Source organism: Mustela erminea, chromosome 4 (assembly GCF_009829155.1).
Source record: "Mustela erminea isolate mMusErm1 chromosome 4, mMusErm1.Pri, whole genome shotgun sequence".
Lineage (NCBI taxonomy): Eukaryota > Metazoa > Chordata > Mammalia > Carnivora > Mustelidae > Mustela > Mustela erminea.
In genome coordinates, this window is record NC_045617.1 from 47,361,659 (window position 1) to 47,381,584 (window position 19,926).

A 19,926-nucleotide genomic window follows, 5' to 3' on the forward strand; every position below is an offset into this window, starting at 1 on the left:
GATGGTGAACACAGTGAATGGATCATGTTTCTATGAGTTGTATAGCAATGTTTACAAGTGGGGTTAAAGACCTTGTTTCTGGAGTCAGATAGCCTGGATAGATAGCTGGCTGTTCCATTTGACTGCTGTTTAACCTTATGCAAGTCACTGGACCTCCCTGTGTCTGGGTTTCCTTATCTGGAAAATGAAGATAATGTCACCTATTTCAGTGACTGTTGTGAGCATTAACTGAGTTAATATATGTAAAGTAAGACTATGCTTGACATATGATCAGCGCTCAATAAGCATGAACTCTGTTTTATTATTATTAACTACAGTTTACAGGGGGCTCTTCCAGTGACTCATTTGGTTCTCCCAAGAATCCTGTGAAGTGTAAAGGATATACAGGTCTACTTCATTTTGCAGTCAGAGAGATTAAATCTTACAAGTTACCGGTGGTAACTTGTGCATACCGGTGGTATGCACATAAATGCCACCTCCCAAACCAGTAGTCTCACCATCACCATGTCTTGCCTATTATGTACACTCTATCATCCTATAGATAATTTAAAAATGCATGAGTATTTACAAGAAAGAATCACAGAGAGGTAGGAGCATTGGCTCCTGAGATTACACTGGGAGCCCACACTGATTTAATTTTTACCATGGTCATGTGTCTGATTAGAGAGGGGAAGCAGCGGAAATGGTGTGAAATATATAAGAGGCCACCCACATCTCTACAGATGGATAGACATGGCTCTGGTTCCCTCAGAGATGGAACTATTCACTATTTTCAGTGATGAAAACCGATTTGATGCTTAAAGGCATATCATTCTTAGGGAACTGGGCAGAAATAAGGCCATTATTTCTGTACAGTTTTTGTCCCTGAGGTTGTTTTACCAAAGTTTTTTTTTTTTTTTTTTTTTTTAATTTCTGTCTCTGTCATATCCTCCTTTCTCTGTCCTATCCCTGACGTGGGGCATATAGTGGGTGTTCATTAAATAACAGCTGAACAAATAAACAAATGACTAACCAGTATATGAGTAGAAAAAGAATTAAAAAAATGTGAAATTAGAAATTCACTTTGTAATTTTACATAGTCCTTGGTTAAAAAAAAAAAGGTGGAAGAAAAACTAGGCATAATCACTGACATAAAACTTTGGAATTACCAGTGGATATAATGGATGTCTCCTATCCTGCTTTACCATTAGGTTAACATAAAAACAATCTATTTAAAGGCCTAAATGTGAGATCTGAAACTATAAAAATCCTAGAAGAGAGCATAGGCAGTAATTTCTCTGACATAGGTCATTAACAACATTTTTCTAGATATGACTCCTGAGGCAAGGGAAATAAAAGCAAAAATAAACTATTAGGACTGCAACAAAATAAAAAGCTTCTGCATAATGAAGGAAACAACAAAATTAAAGGGCAATTTAGTGAATGGGAGAAGATATTTGTAAATGACACATCCAATGAAAAGTTAGTATCCAAAATATATAAAGAACTGATACAACTCAATACCCCCTGCCAAAAAAAATAGACCAATTTAAAAATGGGCAGAAGAGAGCTGTCTGGGTGACTCAGTCAGTTAAGCATCTGACTTTTGATCAGTTAAGCATCTGACTCTTGATTTCGGCTCATGTCATGATCTCAGAGTCATGAGACTGAGCCCCACTTTGTGCTCCACACTCTGTGTGAAGTCTGCTTGAGATTCTAACCCCCTCCCTCTCTCTCCACCTCTGCTCCTCTGCTCCTCTGTTTGTGCTCTCTCTCTAAAATAAAGTAAATAATAAAATAAAATCCTTTTAAAAATGGGCAACAGACATTTCTCCAGAGAAGACATATAGATGGCTAGTAGACACATGAAAAGATACTCAACATCACTCATCACCAGGGAAATGCAAATCAAAACTACAATGAGCTATCACCTCACACCTGTCAGAAAGGCTAAAATTAAAACAAAACAAAACACAAGAAACAACAGGTGTTGACAAGGATGTGGAGAAATAAGAACCCTCATGCACTGTTGGTAGGACTGGGAACTGGAGCAGCCACTGTGGAAAACAGTATGGAGTGTTCCTCAAAAAGTTAAAAACAGAACTACTCTACAGTACAGTAATAGCACTTCTGTGTATTTACCCCCAAAACACAAAAACATGAATTTAAAGGGATACATGCCCATCTATGTTTATTGCAACATTATTTACAATAGCCAAGATACAGAAGCAGCCCAAGTGTCCACTGATTGATGAATGAATGATAAAGATGTGGTGCATCTACAAAAGAGTATTACTCAGCCAACCAAGAAGAATGAAATCTTGCCATTTGCAATAACCTTGATGGAGCTAGAGTATATTATGTTATGTGAAATAAGTCAGTCAGAAAAAGACAAATACCATAAGATTTCACCCATATGTGGAATTTAAGAAACAAATAAGCAAAGGGGAAAAATGAGAGAGAGAGAGAGAGAGAGAGAGAGAGAGAGAGAGAGAGAAAGAGAGAGAAAGAAAAGAAATCAAGAAACAGACTCTTTACTATAGAGAAAAACTGATGACTCCAGAGGGGAGGTGGGAGGGGGATGGCTAAAACAGGTAACGGGAATTAAAAGGTACACTTACCATGATGAGCACTGAGTAATATATAGAATTACTGAATCACCACATTGCATATCTGAAATGAATAGAACACTATATGTTAAAGATAGTGGAAATAAAATAAAAATAGAAAAACCCATTTAGCTTTTTTAGAATAAAAAAATTTAACCAATTTAATATATATTTTTAAAATTTTTATTTATTTTTTAAATTTCTTTTCAGTGTTCCAGAATTCATTGTTTATGCACCACACCCAATGCTCCATGCAATATGTGCCCTCCATAATACCCACCACCAGGCTCACCCAACCACCCACCTCCCACTCCTCCCAAACCCTCAGATTGTTTTTCAGAGTCCACAGTCTCTCATGGTTCATCTCCCCCTCCAATTTTCCCCAACTCCCTTCTCTCCATCTCCCCCTGTCCTCCGTTTTATTTTTTATGCTCCACAAATAAGCGAAACCATATGATAATCGACTCTCTCTGCTTGACTTATTTCACTCAGCATAATCTCAGCAAGCTGTACCACTCTCAGTAATCCTAGCCCCCTTCACCTACTTTACTTTCATTTTTTGTAGCACTTCCTACCTCCTACCACAAAATATAATCGACTTATTATGTTCATTGATTACCTGACTGCCCACCCCTTGAAACTGACCCCTCCTGAGAATTAGAATCTTTGTCTGCTCTGTTCACTAATTTGTCTCAGGATCCTAGAACAGTTCTTGGCATGTACTGGTATTCAATAAGTACATTTTGAACAAACATTTAACAGCTCCCTTGTATATGCAAGGCAATGTGAATGATGTTGTATACATAGATAAATAATGAATGAAAGACCATTTCTATAAATATATATGGGTATATATATATATGTATATATTCATTGATACAAAAGGCTTAGACATTTATATATATATAATATATTAAATTTAAAATATTAAATAGGACACCTGGGTGGCTCAGTCAGTTCCCAGGCTTAGGTTATGATTCCAGGGTCTTGGGATCGAGTCCCACCTGGATCAGCTCCTTGCTCATCAGAGAGTTTGCTTCTCCCTCTGCCTCTGCCACTCTCCCTGCTTGTGCTTGCTTTTCCTCTCTTTGACAAATAAGTAAATAAAATCTTTAAAAAATAAATAAAATATTAAACACATATGATTTTGTTAAAGGGCTGTGCTCATCTCACCTCTGCAGGACTTCACCCAGCCTGACATATGCCTCTTCCTCCCCACTCTTTCCCATGGTCTAGAACACAGCACACAAACCAGAAGTCTGAAAGTAGCATCTGGTGTGCACATGTTTACTGTTGGGTTTACTGGGGGCTTGAAAATTCTTTAAGCCAATTGCCAATATTTAGAAATCTAGAGAATTCTCATAAATACCCAGATTTCCGACTTCTCTTGAAAAGCCTTGGAGTATCTGTCAGCACTGGGGTGGCATTCCCATATGGCCTTGCTAGGCTGGGGCTGAGCAGCAGCTGGCCTGTCAGATAGTAGAAAAGGACTGTGCCCTCATGCTTACCAGCATCCCCAATGGGTTCACCTCACCTACTCACCTCCCTGCCCTGTGCTGGAGGGGCTGGGTTTACAGCCCCTGCTTTGTTTGCTCCTCTGTTCCATCTCCTATGGTAGGAATTTGACAGCACTGTAAACTGCTAGAAAAACAGGAATACATAATCATGTTCAATTCAACTGATTAGTTAGTTCCACACTCTTTTTATATGTAGGGTCTGGCTTGTATATAAAGGAGAATTGCCTTTATGAATTTTATTTTGTCTTCTGAATTTTATTCTTCTACCTCAATTATTATGTATAATAGCAAAATCCAAGGTGATTAAGGCTCCATTTCTTCTCCTACTTTGTACCCAGTCTTCTTCTCAGCCTATGAAATATGTTTTGTTTTTAGCTTGATACATGGCTTCCTTCCAACTGGGAGGTGGCAGCTGAAATTGAGACAACGTGCACAATTCCTTCATTGCCCTCCAATACTGTGTGCTCATTAGCTACATGATATCAAAAATACTGTTGTCTTTGAGAAAAAAAAAAACGTGACATTAGGGAATAATGGCTCATATTTTTGATGATTTTCCTTCTTTGAAAGACAAGCCTGCCACTTAAACTTGCCCAGGATTATTTATTAGGCAACTATGCCTTTCCATTTTAAAAATAATCTCCTAGGGGCGCCTGGGTGGCTCAGTGGGTTAAAGCCTCTGCCTTCAGCTCAGGTCATGATCCCAGGGTCCTGGGATCGAGCTCCGCGTTGGGCTCTCTGCTCCGCAGGGAGCCTGTTTCCTCCCCCGTCCCCTGCCTGCCTCTCTGCCTACTTGTGATTTCTCTCTGTCAAATAAATAAAATTAAAAAAAAAATAAAAAATAAAAAAATAAAAATAATCTCCTATATGTGTCACTTTGGGCAAAGTAGAACTGTAGGCTTCTCCACCTTGTTACTACAGAGGGGTTGTTGTCTGATATATGAAAGCAACAAGATGTAGCCCAGCACACTTGTTTAGATCAAATGAAAACACACATAAAAAAAAAAAGAAAGGCAGACATCTTGACATCAGTGGATTAAAGGATACTGCTCATCTTACCCTCTCCACCCTGAAAGGAGAACACATGATATAAATAAATTTCCTTTGGTTATTTCTCCATTCTTTTCTTTTTCCTTCTGACAAGGACGAATGGGCTATAATGTGAGAGTTAATTCACAGCAAGGGGTACTGAGCCAACCATAGGAAAGGGTGGGCAGAAAAGTAAGTTTTCATTGTTTTGAAACATTGGTAAGTAAATTAATTAAAATCTTGTCACCCCCTACTGCAGATTAAAAAACTCAGTGCTCAGTAAAGGGTAATTAGTTTTAAGCAAAAGAAGAAAACAAATGGCTCAAAACAGCTGAACATGTAAATAAGCAGTAAACCAGATGTTGAGTTGACTGAGGTGGAATGGTGGGAAGAGGAGCTCCTGGGACCAGGGTACTTCAAAGGTAGGGGAAACCATTCTAGGCTTGATTGCTGATGAAAGTGACCCGAATCCAGTGTCAACAATGCCTGGTGATTTTCGCACCCCGGGGGAGTTTGATCTTGATGGTGGATTGCTGTGCTTGAAATTTCCGGGAAATGCTTTTGGGCAGATGGGCACAGTAGCCAAGGGCTGAGGATCCAATTTAGAGTCCCGTAGGAAGGGGAACACTGGCAAGAGCTAGCTGACTATTGGGACCTCACTGAGGAGTTTCAGTGGAACAGCATTCCCAAGGTTGGATGGAGAACAAAAACCTATCAGAAAACTCAGGCAGTCCAACTGCCCAGTCCTGTGGATTGTGTAAACCCAGTGGGACTTGGGAAGGCTGTAACTCCATATACTCACAGGAGCCCAAGGCTCAACTTGGCTATCACATAACCACAGTAATAAGATGAGTTCCAGATCCCACCAGTTGGTGGGAACTGTGCCTACTGTTATATTACCAGTCTTGGCCTCAGAGGGGTCAGGAAAAGGCTGGATAGGACAGAGAAGCTAGGAGCTTATAGGCACCAACATTGTCAAGGACATTTGAAAACACACACACACACACACCCTGCCATCTAGAAGGATATACAGGAATACCTTGAAGATACTGTGGGTTTATTGCCCATTCCTAGCACATGGTACAATTGCTCCTATAATCCCAAGAAAGCAAGAAGGAATTAGAGAAATCAGTAACTTAGTGGACCATTTCAACAGACGGTGCTAGAATAAATGTCTAATTTTATGGAAAAACTCTATTGACACCACTCCATAAAATAATCAAAAATCAATTTGATAAGGATCATAGATTTAAATAAAAAGTTATATTTTAAAAAAGTTTCTAAAAACATGAGAATATCTTCACAAAATTGGGGTAGGTATAAATTTCTTAGGACAGAGAATGCACAAATTATAAAGAAAAAAGAACATCTGAAGATCAAAATAGAAAACTTCTGAACGTCAAAAGACACCATTAAGAAAATGAAAATGCAATCCACAGATCCGAAAAACACATTTATGAAATGCATATTCAAGAATATTTAAATATAAAGAACTCTTACAAATCAATAAAAAAAGTCAAACAACTCATGAAAAATGGATGAAACTTAAACTTATACACTTTACAAAGTAAGATATACAAATGACCAATATGCAGAAGAATAGGTGCTCAACATTGGTTTTGTTTGGGGAAATGAATTTTAAAGCCACAATGAGATACCACAGATAACATTCTACACCAACTAGAATGACCAAAATTAAAAAGATTGATAACATTAAATGTTGGCCATAATATAAAGAATTGAGAACTATCATAGACTCCTGACAGAGCTGTAAAATGGAATAACAATTTCAGAAAACTGTTGGGAAATTTTTTATGAAGTTATACATACATATGCCTATCCTATGAGTCAGCAATCCCACTGCTACGTATTTACCAAAAAGAGATGAAAATATTTGCTCACAAAAAGACTTGTACAAGGATGTTCAGAGTATTTTTATTCATAATACCCATATATCCTAAATGTTGATCAATTAGAAAAGGAATAAACAAATTGTGGTATATTTATGCAATGGAACACTAACAGGAATAAGTGGGAATGAGTACTGTTGGTGAAGATGTGGAGAACTGGAACACTTGTATGTTGTTGGTATGAATGTAGAATGGTGCAGCCTCTGTGGAAAGCAGTTTGGAAATTCCTCAAAAAGTTAAACATAGAATTACCTTAACAATTCCACATCTAGATATTTCCCAACAGAACTGAATATAGATACTTAAATACTTGTACATGAATGTTCATAGCAGCACTCTTCACAATAGCCAAAAGGTAGAAACAATGTCCATCAACCACTGAATGAATAAACAAAATGTGGTGTTTGCATACAATGGAATTTAGTCAACCATAGAAGAAGGAAGTACTGATACATGCAACAATGCTGATGCATCTGGAAAACATTATGCTAGGAGAAATAAGGCAGACATGAAAAGTCATATACTATATTATTCCATTTATATGAAATGTTCAGAATAAGTAAATCCATACAGACAGAAGCAGACTGGTGATTGCCAGGGGATGGAAGAAGAAGAGAATAGGGTATAATGTTTAATGGATATGGAGCTTTCTTTTGAGGTAATAAAACTTATTTTGGAACTACATTGAGGTGGTGGTTGCATAACAACATATGCAGTGACTGTCAGCAAATTGTATATTAAAAAGTAAAGGGAATGAATGACTTCTATATGCACTAACATGAATGGATCTCAAAAACATTATTTTGAGCATAAGCAATCATATACAAGAGTATGTGCCATATGATTTAAGTCATAACTTGTTGCTTATGGAATGTGGTGATTGGCTGGAAGGGAACATGAGAAAAATGTCCAACGTCATAGAAATCTGTCAGACCAGGAATTTAAAACAGCTATGATTAATATGCTAATTTTATTTAATATGCTAATAATATGCTAAGGTCTCTAATGGACAGACTGCATGCCAGAACAGACAGGCAATGTAAGTAGAGAGATGCAAATTTTAAGCAAGAACCCCCTAAGTTGCTAGAGATAAAAACAAAATAAAGCAAAATACTGTAATAGAAATGAAGAATGGTTTTGATGGGCTTAGTAGACTGGACAATAGATTAATAAAGTCCATAAAAACCAAAAAGCAAAGAGAATAAAAACTGAAAAAAAAAAAAAAACTAGAACAGGATATCCAATGATGATAGAACTACAAAAGGTATAACATACATGTAACGGCAATACCATCAGAAGAGACAAAAGAGCAAAAGAAATATTTCAAACAATAATGAGTGAAAATTCCCTAAGTTATTGTCAGACACCAAACCACAGATCTAAGAGAACACCAAGCAAGGATAAATGCCAAAAAACTACACATAGGCATCTCATTTTCAAACCATAGAAAATCAAGGATTAAGAACAAACCCTGAAAGAAGGTTTGGGGTGTTTTTGTGTGTGAATGTGTAGAGAGGTCAGCATTTTTGAAAAGCTTCCCAGATGATTGTTTGGTATAGCCAGGCTGAGAACTACAGGAATCAAAAACAGAGATCTCAGGATAGGAAGAAAGCATACGAATTCATCAATTTTCAAGATCTTATCTTGGTACATAAAACATCAAACTCTCTATCCTATCCTGGAGCTTAGTTCCAATCAGTTTCCTATGTGACTACATCAGCTATGGAAAGAAAGATGGCGGTTTCATCTTTACCCTGGTGAGTCATGCAAACTTTTGCTTTGGGGAGAACAGAATTCCTTTAGGGTTATGTGCTCCTTTCAGCATTTTGTGGTATTCCCACCCACTCCCTTTCAGTGAGGTCAGTAACTGGGAATACCCCCAAAGAGATTTCTCCATCATCCTTGATTTTACTGGCAATGGAACAGCCACTTTAAAAAAATAGGAGTGTGAGTAAGGAAAGGGAGGAGAAAGGAAAGATGGAGACTAAGTTACATTATCACCCTACCATTTGTCCACATGCAGGTTTGGCTTGTATATTCCTGATTTCCAGGTCAAAATGTTCTTTTTAGATTTTTATCTACAGGGCAGGGAAACCTCAGGGCGCTTTAGTGGGACAGTTTTGATGATGTGATGTTTCTTATTTCTTATTTACTTATTTATCTGACGGGGGTGGGGGACACAAGCAGGGGGAGTGGGAGAGGGAGAAGCAGTTCCCCGCCGAGCAGGTGGCCTGACGTGGGCCTTGATCCCAGGACTCCGGGATCCTGACCTAAGTGGAAGGCAGAAACCCAACGACTGAGCCACCCAGTAAGGACTCACTTCACCTAGCAAGAAATGGTATTTTGGACAAACAAACAAGCATTAAATTGATATCATAGGTAAGGGAAAAACATTTTTTTTTTTTCATTTTCAAACCTAGTATCTCTTCAACTCATACACAATCAGAAGTTAATCTTTGTGAACCATAGCCAGGAAACTTGCTGTGACCTGCCATCAGGGTTGATTTGGTTGCTAGTGGAGAAAAGGGAGACAATTATGTAACTGGTGAAATGGGAGGCTTCTTTTTGCATGTCTAGTCAGCAGCTATAGTCTTACAGGATCGATCAGTTAACTTCCTTCTAACTTTCTATCTTCATCCATCTGTCTTCAGAACTATTGGAGGGAGGTCTATGTGAGTGAGTAGAGGTGGCATGGATTATCATCTCACATTGCTTGGATCTTTTTGGATCTAAAATAGGGCTTAGATATAAAATATGGCCCATCATTTAAAAGAAGCACTAGTACTGAGGATCTCCCTTGTATTCCGGAACTTATTTTCTCAGTCTGCAGACTATCTTGTTAGCATCTATACCTGTTCCCATTTTGTGTTCCTTCCATTTCTTCTCTTTAGCTGGAGAAATTTCAGCTGGTTATACACTTCTTATTTTTTCCATGATATCTCCCTAGATCATTTTAGCCATCATAGCTTCTGCAGTCTTCCACAGCTTTTGCAAAACACATCACAAAATTTAAAACAAATTCTGTTTATAGTGGTTATTACTACTTCATATACATATGTCTTGTCCTTCTAACAAAACTTTAAGCTTCATTAAACTTTAAGGGAGTTAAAGAAAGGAATATTGTATACTTCTGAATCTCTTCCAGCATCTAGCATAACACTGAGAGGATTTTAGGTCAAGACTTTAGGTAATAATGAGCTGAGCTTGAGCTACAGAGATTTTGCATAATAAATGATCCTGGTTTGAGTGTGGTGTTTTCTGTTGGGATCTTGACTAAAACAAAATGATATATTTTAGGTCTAAAATGGGAGGTAGTCATTTTTAAAATGCTACGACTTTTTCTTTTGTGAAGCCAATAATCCTTTTGTAAAGTGGAGACTCACCCTCTAATTTATCATTTGTGTAATATCTATAATTTTTTAGCGTTTTACCATGATAATTCTACATAGAACTAAGAAAAAGTTACAAAATAGCTAAATCATGGAAAGGGATGAAATTTTGCAGACCGTTTTTTGATGCAAGCTGAACACAGATCTAGATGTGTCTGGCTTAGGTGGTACAATGTAGGTGTTGTTAAGTCCTGAGTTTCCCTCCTTCATTTCATATTTAACCCAGAATTTGTCTTTCTTCTTTCGTTGGCTCTTTCACTTCTACCCAAGGACAGGGCTGCAATTTGAGCTCTGAGGAGATATTATGGACATCAGACACTGGAGCCCCTTTTGGTTTGAATGAGTCTTTAAAGTTTCTACCCTCAGAGAATTAAAGTCAGTGGTGATCCAGGCACTCTCTGTTATATGACCTTATATGGTATTGCTCTGCATAATTCTTTAAATGATTCAAGTCCTCTGAAATTTTTTCCCTGAGTATTTCCCAACTCATCAAAACCTCAGAAAAGATTCTGGTTTGTAATGCTGAGTAACCATGTCTGCTTAATCCCTAAAATAATAGAAAAATGGGTACTGTATGTGATTCAGCAATGTTTGAAAATAGAAGATTACAAATTGTTCCAATGGTTATAAGTATTAGATGATTACCATGACTTGCTTACAAAGTAGCTGGATTCTGTATTAGGTTTTCTTTTTTTCTTTTTCTTTAGATAGGAGCCCAATGTGGGCTTGAACTCTCAACCCTAAGATCAAGACCTGAGCTTAGATCAAGAGTCAGCTGCTTAACTGACTGAGACATCCAGGCACCCCAGCATTGGTGTTGGCTCTGTAGCTGAATCTGACAATGAGGTGAGCTCATGGAGTGGCAATTTTAATGTTGTATATGCTTACATTGTAGCTTCCCAAACTACATTTAAGGCTGCTGAGTTAGTACTTTTTGTCCGTTGCAGTCATCTTCTTACTAATTCATGTAATGGGTAGAGGCCAAAAAATAAACTGTCTCCAAAGGGACCAAGGCTACAGGTGAAGTCGACATTCCTTCATGGTGACTCAGACTGACTGAGCCAATGGCCAATGAAACTAATACTTGTCTTTGATTCGGGGATAGGGAAAGGACAAGGCAGAGATTTAGACATCAAGTCTCCTATCCTGAGTATATAATCCAGTGATGTTTTCCAACACTGAGATCATCAGAGGTGAGAATACTGGACAGTGTTCCTGGTGTGGGGAACGTAAACATGTGTTTCCCTTACTCCAGCAGAAAGGAATATGGAGTCCTAGGAGAGGACATATTGCTGAAGATAGGGTAGTCCATTCCCATCTTTGAATGGCTCTGACTACTTGGAAATGTTCTTTTATATTTGGTATTTAGATTTATTGTATTTAAGCTTTCTCTCTGTATGTGTGTTTGAAAATTTTGTCCAGTTTATTTGAAAAACTTTGAGGACATACTGGTCTGTACTTCGTAAAATTGCACCTAAATTTAGCCAGTGGAACCTCTAGGGTGATGGAAATCTCTTGTGTATGATTTGGCAGTTTGGGAAAGTAGAAGGACTACGGCATTTTATTAATGGTCAAACAGTATATTTTATTATGTAACAAACTTTACTTATTTTGCCCTACCTCAATTTACAAATGATGTTACATCATACAGTTCCAAATAGGTAAAATTAAAAGACAAAATATAAACAGAAAACAACCAAGGAGAAGGAAAATACAAATATGCCACCTATACAGAGTAACACAATTGTTGGGATAAGGCTTCCAGTCTGATTGTTGGTCAAAAAGGTGAACAAAACCAACAACCAACAAAAGTAAGACAGACTTTCAGCAGAAGCAAAGTTTTATTTAGCACTGAAATTAAAAGACACTAACTTGAAAGTCTCTAGAGTGAATGTTACATCATATGATAAACAATGACGTCAACAACAGCTTTAAAATAAACAGGAAATATTTTTTAATGATTACTTTTCAAAGCAACCCTTTGATGAAAGCTAGCACATTAATGTTAGTACTTGGTGGAGTCAAGTGTGAAAGGAGCTAGATTTCACCAATATTTAGTTATATAATCTTTTGGAGGTCCTACTTGATTTAAAAATAGCATTCAGGGCTCCTGAAATTACTTAATCTTTTTAACATCTTGAAAATAATCCATGTGTACTAATGCACAGGTAAATCGAATGATACTGAAATGTATGAGAAGTAAGTCTTCCTTACCATCTCCTCTCCAATTAATGATACTTTAGAAGTAGTCACATTGCTCTTCACTTTTTTTGGAATTGACCAATATAATTTTAAGCTACACTTTAATTTCTTGATTTATGAAGTTAGAGTATATAGATATTTTAACCCAGTGATTTATAAGATGAGGAATTTAAAGAACTTTAACCAACTTCTATCTTTCCTTCTGTTTCCTAAATGTGTTATATTATTATTTTCAGTTTTTTTTTTTTCTGGTAGTTGCCTTAAGGGCTAATTTTTTTTTAAAAGATTTTACTTATTTATTTGACAGAGAGAAATCACAAGTAGACAGAGAGGCAGGCAGAGAGAGAGAGAGGGAAGCAGGCTCCCTGCTGAGCAGAGAGCCCGATGCGGGACTCGATCCCAGGACCCCGAGATCATGACCTGAGCCGAAGGCAGCGGCTTAACCCACTGAGCCACCCAGGCGCCCCTTTGATATATAAATTCTACACAGCATCTATTAACTCTACACAGAAATGAGAGTTTTAGCATACTTTATGTCTACCTCATTCCCTTGCCCTGATTCTATTTATCATATTGTCTTTATATTATCAAGGTTTATAATAGTTTCATTATACTCTTTAATTATATTTGGCTTCAGTTTTTGTATATGGTTTCTAAATGTTGAGACTACTGAATGATATTTAAAAAATACATATACCTATAACCTATGTGTATAGTAATATTCCATAGTAATAGTATCACTATAGAAGCAAGTCATGTGCTTAAACCCACAGAAAAGGAAAAGTGAGTTTTTACACAAACAACTGCTGTCCCAGTTGAGTTCATTGAAGGAGATTATTGTAAGCATCAAGGTGAAGTAGATTTTCTTGCTATCTCTGGTCTTCTCTGAGTCACACGTAGATGCTACTCTTTCTCTTTTCCATTCTTCTGTCCTTATTGTTAAGTCAAAGGCTTTGTGGAAATAGAAGACTCTCACTTCCACAGGCTTCCGGGACCTCGTTTGCTCACCCCGCATCTCCCGAAGTAGCTCTTGTTGCTGCTCTCAGCTAAACTCTCCAAGCTCCTTGCCAAGCCCAGCTTCTCTCTTTCGGCCTTGCATCCCATCTCCTTTTGTCTGTGCAAGGACATGGCTCTGGTTATTCCCCCTTTCATTCCTGCTTCATCAAGTTTAAGTTCCTGCTCGCTACTGGATTTTCCATTAACCTTCAAAGACGCTGTTATTTTTCATAACGAATTGTTTCTTGACCTTACTTTCCCCTCCAGTTATCTTTCACTTCTTTCTTCCTTTTATAGTAAGAAAAATCTAAAGCCTTACTTATATTCGCTCACTGTCTCCAATTTCTTCCCATGGTTCTACAGAAACCACTTGTGTCCAGGTCACTATCTACACTCATGTTGCTAAATCCAGTGATCATCTTATGTGGCCCGTCAGCAGTTTTGATTATTCTCTCCTTCTTGAAGCATGTTTTCCCCTTGGCTTCTGGGACATGACACTCCCATGATTTTCTGCCTATTACTACCTCTCAGTTTTCTTCATTCTTTTCTTCTTATGTCTTTGATTTCTAAACATAGGTACATTCTAGAACTCAGTTTTAAAATCCCTTTTGTCTCTAGCTCAGATAAATTTTATTCTACTATTTCTTTTTTTAACCTTCTACATAGATTGAACCACCTAGATTACCTGCCATGTCTTTTAACAATTGTTTCATAGCTCCAGCGCTTTAAATTTCCTGTTTTGAGAGACTGACTTGATTTATCTTTTAGCTCACTAACTTCAGCTGTGTATATTTTATCATGCAGCTTATTCACTTACTTTTTGCAAATATATTTTTAATTATATCAATCTTGTTCTTGTTCTCTGATTGCCCTCTTTTTTCATAGCCATTTTTTATGATAAAAATAGCATTCTTCAAATGTCTCTGAGGATGCTAATTCAGATTAAAAAAAAAATAACAACAACCTCTTTTGTTCTGTTGCTTACCCTAAAGTTAGTTAGTTTTTTTTTTTTTAACAATTTCATTTTAGACTCCCTTTTATGCTGTTAGTTTTCCATACTTTTTCTGGTAATCCTTTATGATCTACTCATATTTGGCATTTCCTCTGAAATTCAGTTGATTAGGCTTTTAATAATACAATACTGATTTTTGTCTGGTTATAAATAAATGCATGCCCATTGTATAAAGTATAGTAAAAAAGAGAAAAATAAAATAGGACAAAAATCATGCATAAGGCCATCACCTAGAAATAACCACTGTTAACATTGTTGCGTCTTTTCTTCCTCACATTTTCAAATGCACACTCACACACAGTGCCAAGACACACACAATGTCTTGCTATTTCAAGACACACTAACACACTTTGGGAAAGACAATGGCTCTGCTGTTATAAAGATTACAGTCTAGTTGCAGGAAAAGATAGAACTAAAATAATCACATAGATTAGGGCATAATTACAAATTGTTATAAGTGCCATTAAAAAAAACACACAAAGTTCTATGCTCTTACATACAAAATAACAAAAGAAAACTGAGCTGAGCAGGGGTGACCGGGATGACTTCTTTAGAGATTGAGATTATATCCTGAGTAAAACTTAATTAGGTGAAGAGAGGAGATCATTTGAGATAGAAGAAACACATATAAAAAAGCCCTGTGGTCAGAGAAAAAAGGAGTTTTAAAGAAAGAGAAAGAAGTCAGAGGGCTGGAGTGTGTCAGAGTGCAGGAGTGTGGAAATAAAGGAGCGTATGGGGTAAAGGGACCTAGAAATGTCATAAGAAGTGAGACATTATAGAGTCTCCAGGCTACATTTAGGATTCTGTAAATGTAGATTGCTTTATCTTAAAAGCAGTTGCAGGACTTTAAGCAAGGGGATTATCATAATTAGATTTAAGGTTTGAAAGGATTACTCTGACTGTAGCCATCAGAGGAACAAAGTAGGTGTCAGGACACAGGTTAGATTATTACAGTTATTCCAGGTGAGACATGATGAAGGCTTAAAGCGGTGTGGTGACATGGCAAGTAGGCCGAAGTAGTTGCAGAAATGTCAATGGTGCCTCTGGGATTTCTGACTAATACAACTAAGTGGATGGGGGTGTTAAAGAGCAGCAGGGAACAGTACCGGGGGACCATGTTTGTGGGAGTTTTTAATCCTGCTTTGCACATATTGGATTTGCGGAACCTTGAGACAGTCAAGTGAAGCCAATTCATTATTCATATTTAAAGCTCAAAGAGATGCCTGAACTGCATCGGTGATATAAATTAGAGAATCATAGGCATAAAGATGGGAACTGTAATTATAGCATGGGGAGATGCTTAACACATAGAGCATCTTCCAAAAAAGATGGTGCCAGTTTATAATAAATCAATAGTGTAAGAATGCCTGGTTCTCAACACTTTGGACAACACTTTGCATTATTGAATTATTTGATCTTTTCCAAATTGACAGGTAAAAAAAGTATATCCTGGATATTTTTGCCCAGACTTTTAAGTAGACTTAACACCTGTCTCTATGTTTATTAGCCATTAATTTTTCCCTATGATTCTTTGTGAATTATGAAAGTATGCTTTTCTGGAGAGAAAGTTCATAGACTGACAAGTTCTCAAACTGACCCTTAAATGTTTGAGGGCCACTAATTTGAGTTGTTACAAACAAGAAAGTTTAATTTTCCACATGTCAGCCTGCACATATTTAATCACTGCTGTCACTGTCCTCTTTTCTACAGGCTGTATGTCCTCACTGCCCTAAGCCTTATGATTTCTGTCTTCTTCCGTTGAGCCTGTGTGTGGCAGTGATAAAAAAACAGGCTGGGTACATCCAGCATATTCCATGTTTCTCTCCTCTACTTTCTGCATATCCAGAGCCTTTCTGCTTCTAATACTTTCCTCCTCACAGAACAAGGAAGATTTGACAATGTCTTCATTACACCGTGACTGAAAGTCATTCTCCCATCTATTGTTTCTCACTATTCAGTTTGCTGAATATTTCTTTCCAATCACAGAAAGCAATGCCAGCCAACGTGTCAGGCAGGGATGAATGAAGTGAAAGTGCACACTTGGGGCTAGCTCTTTCTCTTTGCTATCAGTGATGTATGCTTTAGGTCACTGAAAGGCATTCCTGGGGCTGTCACTAGGGGGAGTATGAGTCAAATTTTTCACTTTGAAAAAAGTCAGGAAGGGGGGGTTGGAAGGCTGGGGTATAGAAAACACTAAAAACTTAGCAAGGAATTTGTGGAGCTGTATTCTGACTTGTACACTGAATGTGGGTCTGGACCTGCTGAAAACAGCCTGTGGTGGAGGACCCACACAGAGCTAGGAGCTCTATGCAGGATTGACAGTGGAGGCCAGGGTGATGGAGGGAAGAGCAGTGTTCTTCATTCTTCCAGAGACAGGTAGGGATGTAGGGTTGGTAGGATTCCTGCCTATACTTTCTAAAGTGGGTGCATGTCACTTTGATTTTGCTTTAATACATGCATATACTGTTGGCTATAGAGTATCTTCTTGGATGTGCCATGTGGCAGCCATGTTCAGTGAAAAGAAACATTATAAGACACAAGTTTGGGCGCCATGACATTGGATGGTAAATAAACACTTAGTGAGTCTTTCTTGGTACAAACAACCATTCTAAAGACCATAGAGAGTAGAAAGCAAAAGAAAAGAATGAAAAAAAAGACGAAAAAATGTGTTGTCCTTGGACTTGTGGTTTTAAATCTTGTTTGGAAATTCATTATATTTTTGTCTCTTCACTTGCCTCATATCATCAATGTCTCCTTCTTTATCCTATATTTTTCACCTTTTGGTCTCTGTGTCTGCATTTGAAAACAACCTCAAGTCTGTTTTTCTAGTCCAAGAGAGACATTTCTTGGTCTGATATTGCTCTCCTAGTCCCACCCTGAACCCTGCCTTGTTGGTCTCAGCTGCTCCACAACCAGTCTTCTTGAAAGTGGTCTTATATATCCATCACCCCTCATCTATCCAGTCCTCATCTGTGGTTTGGGTTCTGCCCACATCACTCTATGAAAACTCTTTGGGCAAAGATCACAAATGATTGCATCCCTCCCAACTCTGTCTTCCAGCCACTCAGTTTCCTTCCACACAATCATGGTGAGGATTTTTTTTTTTTTTTACGTTATTCCATAGATATTCTATACATATACAAAAAAATATATTAATATGTCTTTCCTATTTACATATAGATACCATGCCTTACACGCTGTTTTGTGTTTGTCTTTTAAACTATACAATGTATCTAGGTGACCTTTCCATATAAAGAAGTTATTTATCCTTTTAAAGTGCAAAGTGTCCATAATGTGAAGATAATAAAATGTAGTTAGCCAGTCAGCTTTTAATGGACATTTAATAATTTTTGATATTTTGCTATAACAAACAGTGCTACAGTGAAGGAAGTCCTACACATGTCACTTTATACTGGCATGAGAGTAATTGCAGGATAGATTTTGAGAGTTGGAATTGTTGGGTCAAAGTTATGTGCACTTGTAATTTTAGTATGTGTAGTCAAGTTGTTATTACTTTTGCCAGAAATATGGGTAATTGCCTGTTTCTCTGCCCTATGTAAAATTTTTGGTTTTTGTTAATCCAATAGGTAATAAGCAGTATCTCTAAATTAAACAGAGCTTATTCTCTTATATTTAAAGGCCATTTAAGATTGACTTCTTCTTAAAAATGAATCAGATCAGGTAACACTTCCTCGATATTTCTCATAGCTCCCCATCACCTGTGAGACACAGCTCAAACCCCTAAGATGATCTTTCCTTCTCACCAGCCTCCTTTGTTACTGCACGCTTTTCCCCACTCAGTAATCCAGGCTCCATGAACAGCGTTCTATTCCAAGAACACTATGTTCTCTTTTGCCTCAGTCTGCAGTGTCCTTATTCCCAGGCCTCATGGGGTTAAAAACTATTATCTGCTCTTTTCTCCAAAAAGCTGGGAATACTTAGGACTCAGTTCCTTAGGTAAGTCGTCCATGTGGTCTGCACTTGGCTCTTAGGTCCTTGTGATTTTTCTATCTCTAGCATAATTCTTGACAAGATGTTGGTCCTTAATAAATATTTGCTGAATGGATGAAAGGCTGACTATCATTACAACTAAAAAGACTTTGTAATTGAGCACACACACCACACACACACACACACACGTTTCTAAGCAGAATTTTAGCTGCTAAAGGAAAGTTTCCAGATACACTTATCCTTGTTCTATTGCTATCCATGAATTTTTCCTCTTTTCCCTCCACTCCTGAATTAAAAACAACCATGGAAATAAATGACTCGTAGAGTTCATGCAAATCAAAGTCATTTTACTTTGAGATGTGATGGTTCAAGGGAAGTATGGTCTTTGTGGTAGCTTTTATTAAACAAAAGATCAAATTTTTGATACACTATGTAGTTCTTTCTCTTAATAGGAATGGAAAATAGTTGGCTTGTTCATTAGTAGGAACCACTGATGCTGGTCAGTGTGACCTGAACATTAGGGCTCAGAGCCTGATTCTTCTTAGTATAGACATCTTTCCTTGTCCCAGTTTGGCTCCAAGAAAAACTGACTTCCACCTCATGTTTTAGGGAGTGTCTATTCTGGTACAGAGAAAGTTCCAGTCGCAGGCCTCAGCAGGCCTGGCTACTGGTCCCAAGTAGGTCAACAACAAGCCATAAGACTGGAGGTTCATCAGCAAACCAGAGCTCCACATTGGTTGGTTGCTAAGGTCCCCAGTAGTTCTGATACTTGTTGACTTTAAATATTTCTCTATTAGGATTTACTAAAATATTTAACATCTTTGGGGGCAGGGAAACAGTTTTCTAAGAATTCAGTTTTATTACGTGTGATCATTCATTCATTCCTTCAGTCAGTCAGTTATTCATTTCCAAAGTGGTTCCTTACCTATCCTTGGGCAAAATAATATCATCTTAAATGATAAGACCAAATTTTACCAGCTAACGACAGCAGTCTTTTTATGTAGCAACTGCATTCTCTTGTAAATCATGCCCATATATTCTGAGAGATTCTTCTGTGAGTGCATGATTCACATGAATCATTCCGGTTCCCACTGCTATTCGAGGAATAGAGGGAGCCTGAGATTCTCCTTCATTGCTGCTCTTTTCTCCAAAAAGCTGGGAATACTCTTCCTTAAGTGCCTTTATCTCTCCTGAGCTGAAGCCCAAGGAGTCAAGATATAGTGCTGCCACTGCAGGCTAGGGCGACCCAGTGGCCATGGTGGACACTAGGCCCGTGCTTTACCTCCTTGATAGTCTTGTCAGTCACCAATATCCTTATTCTTCCTGCAGGTG

General features: G+C 37.7%; 1 long non-coding RNA gene across 1 annotated transcript in view; it reads right to left on the reverse strand.

Moving 5' to 3' along the window:
- Positions 1–2,479: 2,479 nt before the first annotated feature.
- LOC116588294 overlaps positions 2,480–19,926 on the reverse strand; it is a 56,005-nt gene continuing 38,558 nt past the window's right edge. The window contains exons 3-4 of the long non-coding RNA XR_004284878.1: positions 4,131–4,229; positions 2,480–2,652 (exon numbers count right to left, since the gene is read on the reverse strand). This is a non-coding gene — a long non-coding RNA (uncharacterized LOC116588294). The remainder of the gene's footprint in view (positions 2,653–4,130; positions 4,230–19,926) is intronic.